This window comes from Sceloporus occidentalis, unplaced genomic scaffold (assembly GCF_023333645.1).
Source record: "Sceloporus occidentalis isolate IW3139 unplaced genomic scaffold, rSceOcc1.0.p SCAF_6, whole genome shotgun sequence".
Classification (NCBI taxonomy): Eukaryota; Metazoa; Chordata; class Lepidosauria; order Squamata; family Phrynosomatidae; genus Sceloporus; species Sceloporus occidentalis.
The window spans coordinates 7,644,943-7,664,133 of NW_028316986.1; the positions used below are offsets into that span (position 1 = coordinate 7,644,943).

The 19,191-nt window shown below is 40.6% G+C and overlaps 2 long non-coding RNA genes across 2 annotated transcripts; both read left to right on the forward strand.

The window, feature by feature from the left end:
• The first annotated feature begins 6,898 nt into the window (after window positions 1–6,898).
• LOC149310387 (uncharacterized) lies at window positions 6,899–9,815 on the forward strand. Its single transcript, XR_016281565.1, has 2 exons — window positions 6,899–7,059; window positions 9,544–9,815. It is a non-coding gene; the product is annotated as an uncharacterized LOC149310387 (long non-coding RNA).
• Window positions 9,816–14,441: 4,626 nt separating this feature from the next.
• Window positions 14,442–18,175, forward strand: LOC149310388 (uncharacterized). The gene is made up of 2 exons (XR_016281642.1): window positions 14,442–14,621; window positions 16,684–18,175. It is a non-coding gene; the product is annotated as an uncharacterized LOC149310388 (long non-coding RNA).
• Window positions 18,176–19,191: the final 1,016 nt, after the last annotated feature.

A 19,191-nucleotide genomic window follows, 5' to 3' on the forward strand; every position in this document is an offset into this window, starting at 1 on the left:
GCTATTGCTAACTCAATGATTCTATGGGCCCAAACAGACAGGCCAAAATAAAGCTGCTCCGGGTCATTTTGGAGGTATGTTGTTTAAATGACCCATGCATCTTAAGAGGCCAGAAGCTGCGCCAAAGCTGAGCTCCAGTCCTTTGGCCAGTCTGTTTGGGCCCATATTTTTATATTTTAGAAAAGGAAGACATCTGGTCTCCCTGTGGTAGGATCTGTCTCTCTGATGGCAGAGGTCATATCAGCATCACTTGTCCTTTTTCTCTTTCACCCGACCTTACAGAGAGAAAATTGCATTCAGCTCCAGAGGCTCAAAGCTGTCATTTTGAGAAGCATACCTATACAAGTAGACAAGTTACAAGATTTGCCCCACTCTCACTCTTTGCTCAGCCACATCTCTGCCAGAACTATGTATTTAGTACACTCCTTTCCCATTCATTGCTACTCCTAATGTGCTCCCATCTCTACTCCTCCTTACTTTCAACCAGGACTGTGGAGTTGGACACCAAATCTTTGACTTGCACTCCATTTTTCTAATGTCAAACTCTAACGCCTTCATAAATGGCAAAGGTATATTAATTAGCAATGGCAAATTTGCTGTAGTAAAATGGTAGTACAAAGCATTTCATCACCACCACATGAACTTAGAGAGAGGGAACATAAAATAGATGGATTTAACTTTCCTACATTCCTACAAGAGTAAAGATGCCCCTCAAAAAACAACAACAAAAAAAAAACCAACCCTAGACATTTCATACATTTAAAAAGATAAAATATAAAATGATATAGTCACCATATATTGTTTTTAATATTATAGATTTTTATTCTGAAGCCAGAGCCAGAGTTTGTCCTATTCTACCAATTCTGCCTCCACTCAAAATGCCTTCCTATCCTGTCTCCATCATTCTGATTTCATGGATTCCAATTCCACAGATCTAACAATTAGATTATTAGCATAATCTAATAATTTTCAAACGTATACAGAGTGCAAAGGCAACTCCAGACATTTCTGAGAATTGAATAGCCCCTGAAGAAAGTCAATTGGTGATAGGGCTGAAATGCGCTGGGCTTTTTTTGGAAATAAAAGTGTTTGACCATCATATAGCCCATGGGACTTTGTTTTCTTTCATTCTCTCATTGATCATAGCACAGACATGGCATGAATAGGGGATAAATTCTTTTGTGCTACAGCACGAAGTGGGAATTGGGCTCAGCTGAACATAATACTTTTGCAAAGTTAGGCGGGATACATACCGCCATATAGTACGTATTGTATACGTACTAGGGTTAGGAAGGGGCGGTGCTTCCGCACCCCCCTAACCCTAGTACGTATACAATACGTACAAGATGGCGGTGCCCCTTCAACATGGGCGCCGCCATCTTTACGTACTGGATGCATAGCGTCCAGACGTGTCGCGGCGCCTATGATGTCGCGAGTCCGCGCCAGGCGCCTCGCGACATCATAAAGGCACCGCAAGAAGAAGCTCCGAAATGGAGCTTCTTTTTTGCTCCGCGCGGGAGCCGCGCGGTTTGGCTGCTGCGGCTCCCTCGCGGAGCAAATGGCGCTGGCGGGAGACCGCCGCAAAGCGGCGGTCTGTATCCCGCCTTAGTTTCCTGCTGTGGATTATGTGTGCAAATAACTTCTTGCTGGTTGGTGGCAACAGAACAGAAGAAACAAATAACCTTTTGAATACAGAGTTAGGGGCACTGTGGACTTTAAATAAACAAATCAAAACCCAAGGTGTAACACCTTTTTCTGGGAGTGTCATAACAGATCAAACAAATAACCTTTTGAATCCAGAGTTAGGGGCACTATGAACTTTAAACAAACAGATCAAAACCCAAGGTGTAACACCTTTTTCTGGAAATGGTACTTTCTGGCTGCTTTTTGAGGCCGGTGCCTTGACAGCTATTTAGAGAACATGATGTTCTGGAAGGTCCTAGGAAAACTCTTCCTTCTCCTCTATTATCGGTTTGGATTAGTGTAATGTGCTCTATGTGGGGCTACATTTGAAAAAGGCTCAGAACTTTGCATAATTCAAAGTCCTGTTTTTGACTTATAAAACCCTATACGGCTTAGGTCCAGGTTATTTGAAGCACCATATCTACCTTTACAATCTCACTAGATCACTGAGGTCATCAGGAAAGGCCCTCCTCTCTGTCCGACCACCTTCTCAGGCTCTTTTGGTGGAAATAAGAGAGAGGGCCTTCTCAGTGGCTGCTCCCAAGGTTTGGAACTCCCTCCCTAAGGAAGCCAGGATGGCCCCGTCCCTGCTCTCCTTTCAGCAACATTTTTAGGCTGCCAGGCTTTCTCAGACTGACAAGGATTGGCTTTTAAATGGTGTGTAAGGTTTGTATAGAGTTTTTCATAGAATCAAAGAGTTGGAAGAAACTCCATCCAGTCCATCCCTCTGCCATATAGGAACACATAACCCCTGACAGATGGCCATTCAGGCCCTGTTAAAAAAAATCCAAAGAAGGAGACTCCACCATGCTATTTTAAATTTTAATATGTAATGTTTTTAAATTTTTAAAATTGTTTCATTGTTTTTTTTTTTAAAAAAAACTTTGTATATACATTTTAATGCTTTGTATTTTTTTAAACTTGTATTATTTTAAATTTTGGTAACTGCCTTGAGTCCCAATACTGGGGAAAAGGCAGGAAATAAATAAATAAATAACCCAAAAGTATCCCCCAGTTCCCCTCCTTTTACAGCTACCTTCTATTTTCTGTCTTCCACAGCTTCAGTTGAACATAGAACCCAGAATGAGAGAATACTTTGGAGGGCTGCTGCAAAAAGATCAAAACTAAAAGAGGCCAGATTGTTTTGTTTTGTTTTGTTTTGCGGGGAGATGTGGTTAGGGAAGGCCTAGTCTGCTGCCAGATTGCTGAATTAATACAATTTGACACCTCTTTAATGGCCATGTTCCTTCCTATGGGATTTGTAGTTTGTTGTGGCACAGACCTCTCAGACAGAGAAGGTTAAAATGTCACAAAACTACAGATCCCAGCATTCCATGGCATTGAGCCATGACAGTTAATGGAGTGTCAAACTGCCTTATGTATGCAGTGTAGATGCAGTCATTGTCTTATTTGCAAAGTTCACAAACTGTCTTTCCATTGTGAGTTGAGTCTATGTCTTTAGCTGCTGTTGAAAAGACTCACTGTCTTTCAAATACTTTCTATTTGCTTTTCCAGCTTGAAGATGAGAAGATGCATAGAACATTCTGAGATGTGTCAGAAAACCATCTTCGACATGACAAGTCTGAAAGCTATTTGTGGCTTCTTGAGAGCACAGTTCATTAGGAAGGCCTGAACCAATGTTGCTTTGGAAATTGGTAGCTCAAGTGATTTTGTAATTTCTGTAAATTTGTAAATTTGTAATTTCTAAATGATTTTGGGCCAAGCATCTTTAGATTCTGGACCAATCAAATGATCACCTCTGTGACTGAGAGCTGAAGGGTTAGGGTAGGAAATGTCCAATATAGACTCATTTAATTAAAAGGAATGCCAACCACCTTCCAGCCTAACACCTGCCAGGGTAGGAATCTGCTACCAAAGTATCTCTGAGAAGTGAAGTCTGTTTAAAATCCTGCAAAGAAGGAGAGTTTCCTACCTTCTCAAGGAGTCTAGTCTATGGATGAACAGTTCTTCCCTTAAGATGTTCTTCCTAGTGTTTAGCAGGAATATTATTTCTTGTAATTTTAAGCCATTGATTCATATTCTACAATTTGGAATACAGATTGAGTCTCCCTTATCTGAAATGCTTGGGACCAGAAGTTTTTTGGATTTTGGATATTTCCATACACAGAATGAGATATCTTGGAGCTGGGACACAAATCTAAACATGAAATTATTTTAAGTTTCATATACATCTTATACACATAGCCTGAAGGTAATTTTAGACACAATGTTTTAAATAATTTTATTCATGGAATAAAGTTTGTAAGCACTGAATCATCAAAAATCAAAGGGGTCACTATCTCAGCCACCCATGAAACATGTTTTGGAATTACAGTAATAATCATTACAGTATTATAATGGAAAGGAAAGAGACGATAGTGTCCCAATATCTGTATTAAGAAACATTTTATTAACAAAATGGCAAATTCCACTTGTTTGCATTTCCAATAATGGATAAATTGTTTTTAATAATTATGTGCATGAAACAAAGTTTGGATATGTTGAACCATCAGAAAGCCAAGGTGTCTCTCTCAGACACAAATGTGGACAATTTTGGATTTTGGAATATTTCAGACTTAGGAATTCCAGATAAAGGAGACTCAATGTGTAGAAGAAAACAAGCTTGCTCCATCTTCCATATGGCTGCCTTTCAGATATTTGAAGGTGTCTATTATATCTCCTCTTGGACTTGGCATACCAACTTTCTCAACCTTTCTCCACAAAGGCTTTCAGACCTTTTACTATTTTGGTTGCCCTCCTCTGGATGATATTGTTAAACTGTGGTTTCTAGAACTGGACACAGGATTCCCAGTAAGGAAAGCTGGATGAAGTGGTACCTTTTCTTCCTTGATCACAGGTGTCATGCTTTTAACAACTTTTTTGCAGATAAAGTCTCTCGGACAAAGGCTGATCTTGACACCGGCATTACAACAGAAACAATAAGATTAGTATCCAGTGACTTCGTGGACTGCATTAAACTGGATCGTTTTGAGTTTTTAAATACCGATGAAGTGGACAAGCTCCTTGGAAGCATAATGAAGATGACGTATCCCCTCAATCCCTGTCCATCTTTGTTGACCGCCCAGGGTAGGGATGCTGTGATTGTACTACTACAATCTATAATCAATGCATGCTTCAGGGAGGGAAAATTTCCATCAAAGTTAAAACCAGCAGTGGTTAAAACGCTCTAGAAAAAACTCTCCCTGGGTCCCCTGGTGAGAAACAACTATAGACCAGTCTCCTTATTACCATTCTTGGGCTAAGTGATCGAGAGGGCAGTTGCCTTCCAACTCCAAGCTTTCTTGGATGAAACCAATTATCTGGACCCATTTCAAACCGGCTTCAGGGTGGGAGTGGAGACAGCCAGGGTCGCCTTATTCGATGATCTCCATTTGGGCATTGACAGGGAAAGTGTGATTCTGTTGGTGCTCTTGGACATCTCAGTGGCTTTCAATACCATAGACCATAGTATCCTTCTGGAACGTCTGAGGGAGTTGGGTATTGGGGGCACTGCGCTCCTACCTCTCGGGCAGATTCCAGATGGTGAGGCTGGAGAACAGTTGCTCCTCTAAGACAGAGCTGACATCTAGCATACCTCAAGGTGCCATTCTGCCCCCCCCCCACCATGCTGTTTAACATTTACATGAAACTACTGGGAGAGATCATCTGGAGACACGGGGCACGGTGTTATCAGTATGCTGATGACACCCAAATATGCTTCTCTATGTCCCCGACTGTTACAGTGACTAAGGATGGTATTTCTCCTCTGAATGCCTGCCTTGAGTCGGTAATGAGCTGGATGAGGGAAAACAAACTCAGGTTGAATCCAAAGAAAACGGAGGTACTTGCAATAAGCACCTCAGGTAACCTGGGGAAGGAAATTTATCAACCTGTCCTGGAAGGGGTCACACTTCTCCTGAAGGATGAAGTTCACAGTTTGGGAGTACTTTTGGATCCGTCTCTACAGTTGTCATCTCAAGTAGATGCGATGGCCAGAAGTGCTTGGTACTGCTGATACGCCAACTGATATGCCAACTGCGTCCCTACCTAGACTGAAAGAACCTTGAGGTGGTGGTACATGCTCTGGTAACCTCTCGTCTTGATTTCTGTAATGCACTCTACATGGCGCTACCCTTGTACCAAGTTCGGAAGCTTCAGTTAGTGCAAAATATGGCAGCCAGACTGGTCACCGGTTCTTCAAGGTTTGACCACATAACACCAATTTTAAAAGACCTTCACTGGCTCCCAATTTGCTTCCGGGCGCAATACAAGGTGTTGGTTATCACCTTTAAAGCCCTACATGGTTTGGGCCCAAGTTACTTATGGGAACGCATCTCCCTATACAGTCCACCCCACGCTCTTAGAACAACGGGGAAGAATCTGCTGGTATTAACAACAACTAAATTTGTCTCAACTTCCCAAAGAGCTTTTACTATAGCTGCTCCAAGATTGTGGAATAGTCTCCTGGAAGAGATCCATCTTACTACCTCCCTGGAAACTTTTAGGAGGGCAGTTAAGATGGAGCTCTTCCGGAGACCAGATCTACCTGGCCTCATGAAAGATACAGTTCTATCTCCTTGAATAGGACAAGTACATCCTTGCTTCACTGTTGCTTGTGATACTCTGTTTTTAATGGGTAGGTTTTATGTATTTTATTGACTTGTTGTATTTGATTTTGTATTGTATTTTAAACTAGGTTGTGATCCCGCTTTGATCCATCTGGGAGAGGCGGGAAATATATTATTATTATTATTATTATTATTATTATTATTATTATTATTGATCCAAACACAATTGTTTAGTTGATGTAGCTAATTACACTACTAGTTGTTGGTCTTTACTTTGGCCTCCTGAACACCTGGAATAAAAAAACCCAAACACCTGAGATGTAATCTAGGCAATGTTCCAACTCAGGTCTTGGTAAGTTTCTGTGAAATAGAACTGCATATCTGTAGCCCACCTGAAAACAAAAGAAATCAAAGGAATGCTAATCCCAGAAAATGCTGGGCAAACTATACTGAAAGAGATCTGAATGGTTCCACTTTCAATCTGTCATGAATAGCTGACACTTGATATCTGATGTTGGCATAGGTGCTGGAGATGTAACATAACTCAAGCTAGTTTCCTGGAAATATAACTTTAAAAATGGTATAAATACCAGTTACCTGCAAATTATTCTACACATTCTCTATCATTCTTTTGCTTGAGCCTTTGCCTCCTTGAGCTACTATTGAGATTGTGGCTGAGATTCAACCATGAAGACTCTTTGCCTTCTCCTTGCTATTGCCTTTCCGGTTTTCCAGATTCAAGCTACTCCAGCTCCACCAGCTGAGAAAGCTGCTCGGGCTCCTGACCCTTCTGACTACCAAGAAGATGGTAAGTTGGGCTGAACAACTGCTTACTTCAGGTTGTTTTGGGTATGCAAAAATCTCATAACCGTGGCTCAGCTTAGTGATGGTGTTGAAAAAAACCCCAGTATTTTCAGGGTGCATTTACACTGTAGAAATAATGCAGCTCGACACCACTTTAAATGCTGTAGCTATATCCTATAGAATCCTGGTATTTGTAGTTTTTCAAGGTCTTAGGCTTCTCTGCCAAAGAGTGCTGGTGCCTCATCAAACTACATATCCCTGCATTTTGTAGGATAGAACCATAGATGTTAAAGTGGTGTCAAATTGCATTATTTCAACTATGAACATGCTCCACTAGAAAAAGGGAACCAAAAGCTAATTGACTTCTTGAAGAAGGAAGAAGTAAAGAGATGAGAGAGAGATTTTCTGGTGACTGTTTCCAAGCTGTGGAATTCCCTTCCATGAAAAGCTAAACTGATCCCCCCAGATCTCCTTTCATCATCCAGGAAAGACCTTTCTTTTCAAACAGATCTTTACTGATTGATGGGAGGGAGTCATTTTTATGCGGTGCCTGTGTTGTATTTTTAATTTCAATATTATGTCTAAAATTTTCAAAACATTTGACTTTAAAAAAAAAAAATCAGAGACATTTTGAAATGGTAACATGTTAAATGTGTTTTAAAGTTTTTCTTATCAGTTTTTTAGCTTTAATAAATAATAAAATAAATAAATAACAATAAATGGTGATGTGTTGATATCTAATAAAAGAAATGCATGGGTATGAATCCTACTAATTATCCCAAATAAAATAGACTCATTGAATCAATTGTTTAAAGGTGAGTCAACCCTTATGTCAATTTCATTGATTCAATACTTTTCTCTAGGTGGGAGTACCAACAGAATATAGATCATGATGTGACATTTTTTTCCACTTCGCATTTCTCTGTCTGCACTCCAGTTCATTCCTTGATTCTCACAGAGGCAAGGATGTCCGACTGTAATGTTACTGAATATCCATTTCTCTTATTAGACATCCCCAAATAACCAGCTAGGAGAAAGATGTGTTGGTGGAATGTCCAATGAGGATGAATCTTAATGGTGAATGAATCCTGAATTTTGAATTTTCTCAGTTATCATCTTTGGAAGTGAGGTGATTTTGCCAGTATTTGATACTAGCCAGGAGTCTATAATTATGACTACAGATGTATACTGGTGTAAATACTGCACACACATAGCTGAAATTTGTAGGAAGTAGTATACTGAACAGACCTGTAAAAGTAGCACAACAATTCTGCAAGAGGCAAGAGTAAATCAGTGGCAACCACTGCACAGTTGCATGAGTGATGTGATCTGGTACACCTCCATTGTAGCATATATCCAGCATAGGTACTCTGGCGTACATGTACACTACACAACTTATGAACAGGATCTCACTCTGAACCCAGTCATTCCTCCCCTCCACCTATTGCTAGGTTCCTCTCCTCATTTGATACCGCAGCAAAAGCAAATGGGAACCCTCTAAATGAAAATCTCTCCTCTTCCTTCACTTCTTTCTGTTCATGTTTCTCTGATGATAACTCATGCAGCAATATTTGGTATCTAGATAAAGTAAAATACAGCAGGGCTAGTACAATATGAGCTTGTGGTGGTGAAAGGAGTAATGACTCTTGCAATGTGAAACAGAAAACTTATGTTTAATGTCTTAGGCAATCAATCCATCTTGGAACAGGAAAGAAGACAGACAAAAGAAGTTGATTTATACTTGGTTACAAGAGCCCCTAAGGGCTAATTATCATGTGTGGATGTACACTAGCCACTATTATTGAGGTTGGAGCTCCATGGATTATTTCTTCCTAGATTAAGGGTACATATAGTTTTAAAATTAATGTAATTTTCTACCACTTTAGCTCCACCCTATGGAACCCTGGGATTTGTAGTTTGTTGTGGCACTAGAGGTCTCTGACAGAGAAGGTTAAATATCACACAGACCTGCCGACCCCAGAATTCCATAGCTTTGAGCCATGGCAGTTACAGTGGTATCAAACTGCTTTAATTCTGCAGTGTAGATGCAGCCTACACAATTAGAAATAATGCAATCTGACACCACTATAACTGCTCTAACTCTATTCTATGGACACCTGGGATTTGTGGTTTTACAAATCTTCTCTGCAGAGTGCTGGTGACTCACACAACTACACATTCCCAGATTCTGTAGGATGAAACCATGGCAGATGAAATGGTCTCAACATGCATTATTTATACAGTGTAGCTGCACACAAAGAGGCTAACTGACTTCTCAAAGAAGGGAGAATGTGACCTCAAGAGGTAACAAGGAATCAGAAGGCTTGAGTACATAGACCAAAGAGAGATAGAAAGAGATGAAACAATGAGCATGTGTTACCTAGATACCCCTCTCTCACTAGTCACTTAATATAAGTGTTGATGCCTCTTTGCTTCCAACAAGTCACACAATTATGAATGTCTCCTCCACCTTCTTTTCCTTGCACAGATCATCGACTGAAGAAAAACTCAGCTCTTTCTTCACGGTTGATCACCTTCTCATGCTTTGAGCCTTTTGGGTACTGCCTGCCTCGAGACTGGCAGTGCCTCTCCGAGTACGTGTTCCACGAGGAACTCAATGATTGTCCATTGCCTATGTTCAAGTGCTGCGTTCTGTGAAGAACTGGGCAAAATTCTTCTGGGAAAAATTCTCCCCCGAATGTTCTAATCTACAAGAAGAATGATATCTTCAAATCTTTCTCATAAATCTTCTGTCAATTGGCTCCATCACTTTCAGTAAAGCAACTGTAAACTGCAAAATCCTTTCGAATCATTTGTTTTGTCTTCCTTGTTTGAATCCAGGAAAGATCAGGAGTCCTTTCTCACTACACAATTATAGCAGGATGATTCCATTTAACTGCCAAGGCAACATCCCATGAAATCCTGGGATTTGTAATCTGGTGAAGCACTAGGTCTCTCTGGCAGAGAATTCTAAATACATCTCCTTAAACAGAAGATCTCAGGATTTCACAGGATGTTGCCATGACTATTGAAGTGGAATCCATAGTATAATCATATAGGGCAAAACAGCCCCTAGCATGAAATTTGAGAATGGGAGAGAATTTTACTATATTTCACTTTCTTTTCTAATGATAGGAATTTGTCAGAATTCAAACATGGGGCTAACTCCTCTTGTTACTCCTCACCATTGGATCAGTTAATTTTACCTCAATGTTGATGCAATCATAGAATCATAGAATCATAGAATTGGAAGAGACCACAAGAGCCATCCAGTCCAACCCCCTGCCATGCAGAAATCCAGATCAAAGCATCTCACTCCCAAGCAGCCATAGCATTTGCAAGATCACAGGCAGTCCCTTGTGCCACTGCAAACAACATTTCCCACTCCCAAGCCTTCTTAGCAATTCCCCCCTTCCTCCTTTTCCTTGCCCCCTCCAACCCCCCCCAAACCCCTCACCCCCTCTTTTTCCCAGGTATGTTTCAACTTAGGAGGGATTTATGGGACAGATTCAAAGCCTTTTTTCTTTTCTAATGGGGGCAAAGACTTGAGAAGCCCTGGACCCCTGAGAAGAAGAGGAGGGGGGCTTAGAGAGAGGAACAAAGAGGAAAAGAAGATGAGGAGGGGGAAGAAAGGAAGAAAAAGGAGAGGAGGAAGAGGAGGGGAAGAGGAGGAGAAGAAAAAAAATGGAATAACAAGAAGAGAAGGAGGGGAAAGAGAAAGAGGGGAAGCAGCTTGCCTGAGTGAATTGAGTGAATGGCTCTATTCTAGAATTCCAGCCGCAATATTTGGAATGAAAGAAAATTGAGATTTATTTATTTATTTATTATAAAATAGACAACTTCATTAGTTCTTACAAACTGCCTTTCAGTCCCTAGGTATTCAACCATGTTAGTACACTTCACTAGGGTTGTCCTTTCTTTTTTCTCAGAAGATCCTCCTCCTTAACACCTACATGGCAGGCTTGTACAACATGCTTCTCTCCCTTCTGGGTAGTAATCTAGATTCACATTAAATGACTTGGACTCAGGTTGGACTCAAGTCATTTTAATGACATTACTTGGACTTGGCAAAAATGACACACAAGCTCGTTGCTTAATGCATTTGCTGTTTCTCTCTGAGAAATCCCCCCTCCCATTCTTTTTTTTTTCTTTTGTTTTAAAAATTGGCTGTTGAGATGTGAAACTTGACTTGGAAGTATCTTGCAAGGACTTGAGACTTGGGCCTAAAGACTTGAATACATCACTGATTCTAGGATTAACTACACCTATTGGGCTAAATACAGCTAAATTCGGACGCTACATCTACACTGCAGAATTGATGCAGTTTGATCATAGAATCATAGAATCATAGAGTTGGAAGAGACCACAGGGGCCATCCAGTCCAACCCCCTGTCATGCAGGAAATCACAATCAAAGCATCCCTGACAGATGGCCATCTAGCCTCTGTTTAAAGACCTCCAAGGAAGGAGACTCCACTACACTCCTAGGAAGTGTGTTCAACTGTCAAACAGCCCTTACTGTCAGGAAGTTCCTCCTAATGTTGAGGTGGAATCTCTTTTCCTGCAGTTTGCATCCATTGCTTCGGGTCCTAGTCTCTGGAGCAGCAGAAAACAAGCTTGCTTCCTCCTCAATATGACATCCCTTCAAATATTTAAACAGGGCTATCATATCACCTCTTAATCTTCTCTTCTCCAGGCTAAACATCCCCAGCTCCCTGAGTCGCTCCTCGTAGGGCATGGTTTCCAGACCGTTCACCATTTTAGTCGCCCTCCTTTGGACACGCTCCAGTTTCTCAATGTCCTTTTTGAATTGTGGTGCCCAGAACTGAACCCCACAATTTGACACAGCTTGAACTGTCATAGCTCCATTTGATGGAATTCTGCGATTTGTAGTTATGTAAGATATGTTGCCTTCTCTGTCAGAGGCCTCTGGTGCCATAACAAACTACAAATCTCAGGATTCCATAGGATGGAGCCATGACAGCTAAAACAAACTGTATTAATTCTGTGTGGCAGCAGCCCAAGCCCCATCAGTGGGAACTTGGGGAATCAGTGGGAACTTAGGAAATCTCACTGATTAAATATGTGTTCTAGCAGGGACAGAGAACTGAACGTAGTCCTAGCTAATTTGGCCAGAACAGATATAGACAAATATTACTTCAGTGCAAAGAACTTTGTACTCTCTCCAGTTTACAAAATAATCTGAAAATTTGACATTTTATACCTCATATTTAGGCCCCAAATACTGTTTGTACATTGCACTGATGCAAGAAACATTGATAAGAGAATGCTTAGATGACTAGTAGCCATTGCTTTCCTCGTGCCAAGGCTATGAGCCTTAGTGCATGAGAAAAGAAAGCCATAATGGAGCAGGAGAGTAGCAGCTTTCTCCATGCCTCTCAGCATGACACCCTAGCACCTATTCTCTTTCTGAAGAAGATGGTCATAAAAGTGTCCTTTTAGTGAACAATTTTTTTCAGCATGGGAAACTGGATAAATAGCTATTCTCTTATCAATGTAGTGTGTACAGTTTAGATAATTAAATGCAACTGTCTGTCATGCACTGGGGTGGTTTGGGGGAGTGAAATGGTGGTAGGTAGTCCAATATGGTTTTGTCTGTAATCTTCCCCTGCAGAATTGGGCAAGGGAAGCTCAGTGCACACCAAGATGGCAGGCAAGGATGCTGTATAGTGATGGCCAGAGGAGTCTCCACTGTTGACCACAAGAGCCCCTAACAGCAGAATGGAGAGGGCTTGCTTGATGAGATTTACAGCTCTAATTCTTGTGTTACCACAGCCAAAGTTTGAAAGATTACTTCTCCCCGACCATTTGGGCTGGGGAGATTTTGTTGGCCTCTCATTGGAGAGACCAGCATTTTAAAGGAAAACAGCATGCTCTGCTGTCTGTTGGGATAGGAGGGGGCGGGTTTTAGCCTGCTTGAGGCTTCCCTGCCCAAACTCCTCTCACTTGGCTTCAAACGCTGGCCCACCCTCCTGCCTCAACATCAGTGTGAAAATTAATTCTGGTCACCTTGGGGCCAGGTAGGAATTTTCTCCCCTTTCCAAGGGTTTTTCGCCTACCCCACACTGTTGGTTGAGGACTTTGACAGTTGGCATGGGTGTGGCCATAAATAGGTTCCACGCATAGGCGGGAGGAGATAGACGTTTCGGTGAACACCTCGGCACCCTCTAAAGGGTGAAGCTAGGTCTCTGGAAATCACGTTTAGGTCTTGTGAGTAAACGTGAAGGGAAAGAGACTTGCCTTGGGGCTGGCTTGAGATTTAAACCCTCACTTAAGTCTGGTGAGTTAAGTGGGGGAGTCTTGGGTTGGCCCTCCGGATGCCGGCTGGGGAGCAACCCAATTATGGATTGCCCTTGGGGCCCAGGTGTTTTCGCCATTTGGAAGCTGGGGAATTGGTCTTGGAGCAGACCATCCAACAGCTGTTCCTACACAAGATTCCCCCCCCCCCCTGGTTTTTTGCAGTTCTTGAAGAAATAAGTTTAAATAAGTTGAGTTAAATAAAGTTGCCCATTTTATAACCCAGTTCTCTGTGTCTGGTCTCATTATTAATGAGTTGGTCAGCAAATTAGCCGGTGATTTCTAGCAGAGAATTCTCACAAAATTACAGATCCTAAGATTTTTATTCAAGTGATATCAAACTGACTAAAATGTAAACTGCAGATGAACCCTTAGTCTGGACTTTAGAGTGGGCTCTCCACATTCTCTGGGGTTAGGAGTGCAAGACAACCTCCCTCCATGAAAACATCTCTCTAAAAACCTCTAAGTCCTCCAGCACAACCTCCAACAGAGGTTGACCATAGGTTGACCATAGAATGAAGGTCCTACAAATGTCTAGAGAATGGTTTTCTATAGGAATACCTCAGTCCTCCAGCATGAGTCTATGGTCAATGTCCAGTAGAGTCATGCTGGATGACCTAGAGATTCCTAGAGAGAACTTACTAACCAAATGCACAAATAATCAAATCCACAAAAGTTAAGCTGCAAATGTGGAGAGCTATCTGCATTCATTCATTCATTCATTCATTCATTCATTCATTCATTGTCTATCCTAGCTTTTTCTGAATTCAGGCCTCAAGGCTTACAACAAATAAAAACATATTGTTAAAATCCCACAAGGTACAAAAGTTAAAATAAGATCAAACATCAAAAGATTAAAACCAGAATAAAAATATCATTAGTCACATTTCATTCTATGTGCTTAAGAGTGGCTTGACTGTAAGCAGGAAAGAATTCAAATGGTTTCAAGTGGCCACTTTGCCGACTTGTGACTCAAGACCACACTGAATTTCCTGGGGATTTTCCAGGAGGAAAAAAAAAGAATAAATACCAGGGACTCTTCACATTTCCCCAGAAGTTGTGAAGCCCCTTGAAGTCTTTTCCTTCCAGTGGCACCAAGTTTATAACCAGTATTCAACTATGAGGATCCTTCACCTTGCCTTTGTTGTTGTCTTTTCAATTTTCTTCACTGAGACCAAGCAAAATCCCTGGTTCACTGAGAAACTGAAAACCATTGAAGGTTCTCAGCGTGCAGCTTTTCAGGGAGATGGTAAGCTGGAGTTAAGAGTCCTATTTCGCTGAGGGACTGTGGGATGTGCTAAAATTGTAGTATAAATTGCAACTGTAAGAATGATTTTTGGTTAGTTGGATCATGATGACATTGCAGCTACCTCTGCACTGCAGAAATAATGAAGTCTACCACGGTTTTAATGGCCATGGTTCAATGCTATTGAATGCTGAGATTTGTAGTTTTGTGAGATATTTAGCCTACTCTGTGCAAGAACTTTCATGCCACAACAAGCTACAAATGTTGGGATCCCATAGGATGGAGCTATGACATTTAAAACGTTGTCAAACTACATTATTGACAGTGACATGTTTCTTTAGGCTTGCAAACTTTAATGAGCATGGATTTAGAAATATGTTTCTTGACTATCAATTAGTCTCTTCTAGAGTATACGCATTGGCTCAGTTTGAATAGTGAGTCAATGAACTACCCAATTTAATTGATTCAGTGGTTGACTTTGAAGCTAAGATCCAGGCATTTATTTTTAAGACTAAAATTAATTGTGCTTTGTGATTGTTGGAATCTGCTCCTTCTTACTCTTCTACTGATGCAGATTCATTTTCCTGATTCTTTCAGTATTTTAACACTTGGCATAAAATGAATTTGCTCCAAAAACTCTTCTGGAAGACCTCACATATGAAGCTCCAGCAAGATGACATAGGTGGTTGCCCATTCAACCACAAGTTCCTCATATGTCTCTTCTGTCATGTTTCATATAAAAACATATGCTATGCAATGTAATACCACAAGAAAAACTGGAGAGGAGTCCTGTCCCTTTAAAGGATGTATAGAAGAAGTAAATTCATCAGGCACTGCTTGTTATGCAACTAGATAACACACAAAACTTGATGAAATGTCCTCTTCTATACAATCATTAAACCACCTCAATGCAAAACTCTCCATTTGCAAGTGGGAAACTGTAGGAGCCATTTCAGATTTGTGAGGGAAGAGTAATTGACTTGTATCATACATGCATCTGTAGCATTTTATAAAGTCACCAACCTGCATTTTAAAAATGTTTTATTAACTCACCTGTCCATTGTAAGCCTGAGGGCAGGGAACCGTCTAACTAAAAAGATTGCATGTACAGCGCTGTGTAAATGTACAGTGCTTCATAAATAAAGGTTAATAATAATAATAATAATAATAATAATAATAATATATTTTGCTCTTCTTATCCACAGATTCAAGCATCCACTGCTTCAAAATATTAAAAAAATGTATAAATTCCAAATAGCAAACCTTGATTTTCCATTTTATATAAGGGACACCATTTTGCTTTGCCACTGTATTTAATGAGACTCAAGGATCCACAGATTTAGTTGTCCATGGAGGGTCCTGGAACCAAACCCCAGTGAATTACAAGGACTCACTGTGGTATAAACAGAGCTATAAATGCCTTCATATAAATAGAAGTATACCTTTATTTATTTATTTATTTATTTATTTATTTATTTATTTATTTATTTAAAGTTTACCTGTATTGCTTCTCAGCCTACAAGGTCTTCAAGGTGATGGACAAATAAAAACCCATTAAAACAGTACATGGGAGCTAATTTTTTTGCTAGGAATTTCAAGGTGAATGAAATCACAGAGGTTCTTCCCTCTTTTTTCTTTCATCCCAGCCCAACCAATCTACCCTACTCTGGCCGGCAATTTGATCTGTTATTTTGAGCTCTCCAAGTATTTATTATTAAAATGTATATCCTGCTTCTCGACTAAAGGGGACCCAAAGTGGCTCACACCATATGTTAAAACAATGCAGCTAAAAACAGTCTGGGATAATAAATAATAATAACAAGGAATTAAATGCAATTGTTTTAAAGAAGACATTAGTTGGAAACCATTACAAGCATGTTGAAAATCCATTTTGCTTTCTTCCTAGCAAAAGCAAGTTAAGAAGGCCGGAAATATGTGCATGTGTATGTGTGTTGCCCCATGAAAATCTTATTTTCAGTTCTTGTGCTTGTGTTTTACTTGATGAAAACTGGATAAAAATATTGCCTTTCCTTTTCTTTTTCTATAATTATGATTTGGTATGCAGAGAAGGGACTGATGGCCACAACCCGAGTGGGAAAAATCTCCTGCCTTAGCCCTTGGGGATACTGCTTATTACGAAAGTACCAGTGCTCTTCAGGCTTTGTGATGAAGGAGAGGTTCAACAACTGTCCAAACACCCGTACCCTCAAATGCTGTGTTTTATGAAGACCTGGACAAAAGGTTAACCTATTCTTCAGTCATCCTGAAGAAGGATTTATTTTGCTCCTTTCCATAAAGGGCTAGATAGAATTTCTCACTGCCACAGAAAGTCTGCCTCAGGGAAAAGACTCCTCTTGAGTTTCACTCTATGTTCAATGAATGCAAGAGAGAAATCGTTCCTTTCTTGGATGAAGATCAGTCCTTCAAAGATATCATTTCATCAACCCATTCATTCAAGGCGATCATTCCATCAGTTTTGCAGTGATGGTCTCATATTATGTTTAGAAGCCTTAAAAAAGGTAAAAGTGCTCCCAGCATAATGCTCCCCAAAGGTTTTTTTTGAGGAACCCATAATGATTTTGTAGAGGAGACTTTCCCTCATTTTTGAGGGAGTGAGGAGAAGCAGAGGTTGCAGAAATTACCTGTACTTTTGTTCTACCTCTTGTGTAATAGGGATGGAGGAAGAAAGGCTCTTCATGCAAGTAATCCCACCAATTGTCCTGATCTGGCAAAGAAAGTATTGATTTTTTTTCAAATGCTTTTCAGCTGTCCTGAGGTACATCTTCCTTCTAAAAATAATGCAGTCTGACACCACTTTAATTGCCATGGCACCATCCTACAGAACCTTGGGATTTGTAGTTGTGTCATGCACTAACACCCATTGGTAGAGAAGGCTAAAGTTCTTGTAAAATTACAACTCCCATGACTCCATTGGATCAGAGTGACCAGATGTCTTCCTTTTCCAGGACATGTCCCACATATTCCAGCCTTCTTCCCAAATGTCCTCCATTTCGAGTATGACTAAGAAGCATGAATTTATATTTATAGTAGTGTTTTTAGCTTTTATTTTGTAATGCCCTACATTTTGTCCTAAATTTTGCAGTGCCTCATCCTCCTTTGCAGTTAGGACATGGGGTCATCTTGCATAGGATTGAGCTTCAACACTTAAAGTGGTGTCAAACTCCATTATTTTTACACTACAGACACAGCCCTGGTTTCTTTCCCCTCTGTTAACTTTCCATCTTTGTCCTCAGTTTTTTCATTTGCTGCAACCTGAGTTCAAAGTGCAAATGTAATTTGCATTTAATTAACTCAGTAGAGAGGGAGGTGAGATGTGGGTAGAATCTTGCTGTTCCCAAAAGGTTCAGGCAAAAGCAAACTGCTGCAGATTCTCCTAGCTTATGCACACTTTCTCAGTAATAAGTTGTTCAGCTACTAATGGTTGCATGGGGTTCATGCATGGGTGGACTGGGGATACTTTGGGGTGTTTTCTTCTGTTTAGGTGAATTTCTGTGATTTGAGGAGAAAAATTGCCCCCCAAAATCAAACCATTTTTTTTTAAAAATGAGGGGTTTGAGAGGCATTGGAGAACTAGTGGCAGGCTTCAGAGACCAAAGAAGTAGGGCCCACCACCCTCTTTTGAGCTGTATTTTTTAACGTTACTTCTAGCCTGAAGCAAAGTAATGAAAGTTTGTTGATAAAGTTGTAATTGACTTGGTTCTAATAAAACTATTATCCTCTCAATGTTCTGACTTAAAAAACTGATTGGGGTTTGGGCGCTATGAAAAAGCTGTGGACCACTTTTCAGGGTGAGAACGTGCTTTGGGACCACACACACATGGGCAACAATGCTTGATTTTTTAAAAAAATTCTCTTTCATTAAATGTATTTTCATTTCATTAAATACTGTCAAGAGTAGTGCTCTTCTAGGAAGCTTATCACACACATTATTTTCCCAATTATGGGGAAAGGGTCCCTATTTAGTGCTGAGGAGTGTTAAATGTTAGGGTTGGAAGTCTTCCAACTGAGCAAAATGGCTCTCTTCATCACTGAATGGGGACAGCTTGGCACCACGGAATGGAACGGGGCCATTTTGAGGATGATTTTCTGTGCGATAAAATCCGTTTTCCCCCAGTCACGCATGGCCCCGAGAGTCCCCTTCCATTTCCCATAATGGGGGAAATAATGTGTGCGATCAGATTCTATGTAGGATCGATTTTGGATTTAGGCCCAAGGATACAATCCTGTACATACCTACCTGGGAGAAAAGCCCACTGTACTCAATGGGATGTACTTCTTTGTACTCATTCAAGTAATCACTTTTGATGACACTTGGTAATAAAATGATGTTTATCTTGCTTTTATCTGCCTTCCTGGTGTATTGCCTGAACCACATTACAGTAAGACTTTGCTTGTTTTGAAAACCTGTAAGATTGCTTTTTTGTGGCATCACTTTTCTCCCTTTGTTTACTTTCCTGAGGTTTCTGGCTATCTGGTTTGTATTTGCAGACAGGCAAGGTGGCATTGTGTGTCTGTGAGCCAGACGCTGGTGGAGTAATGCCAATGTTGTGGC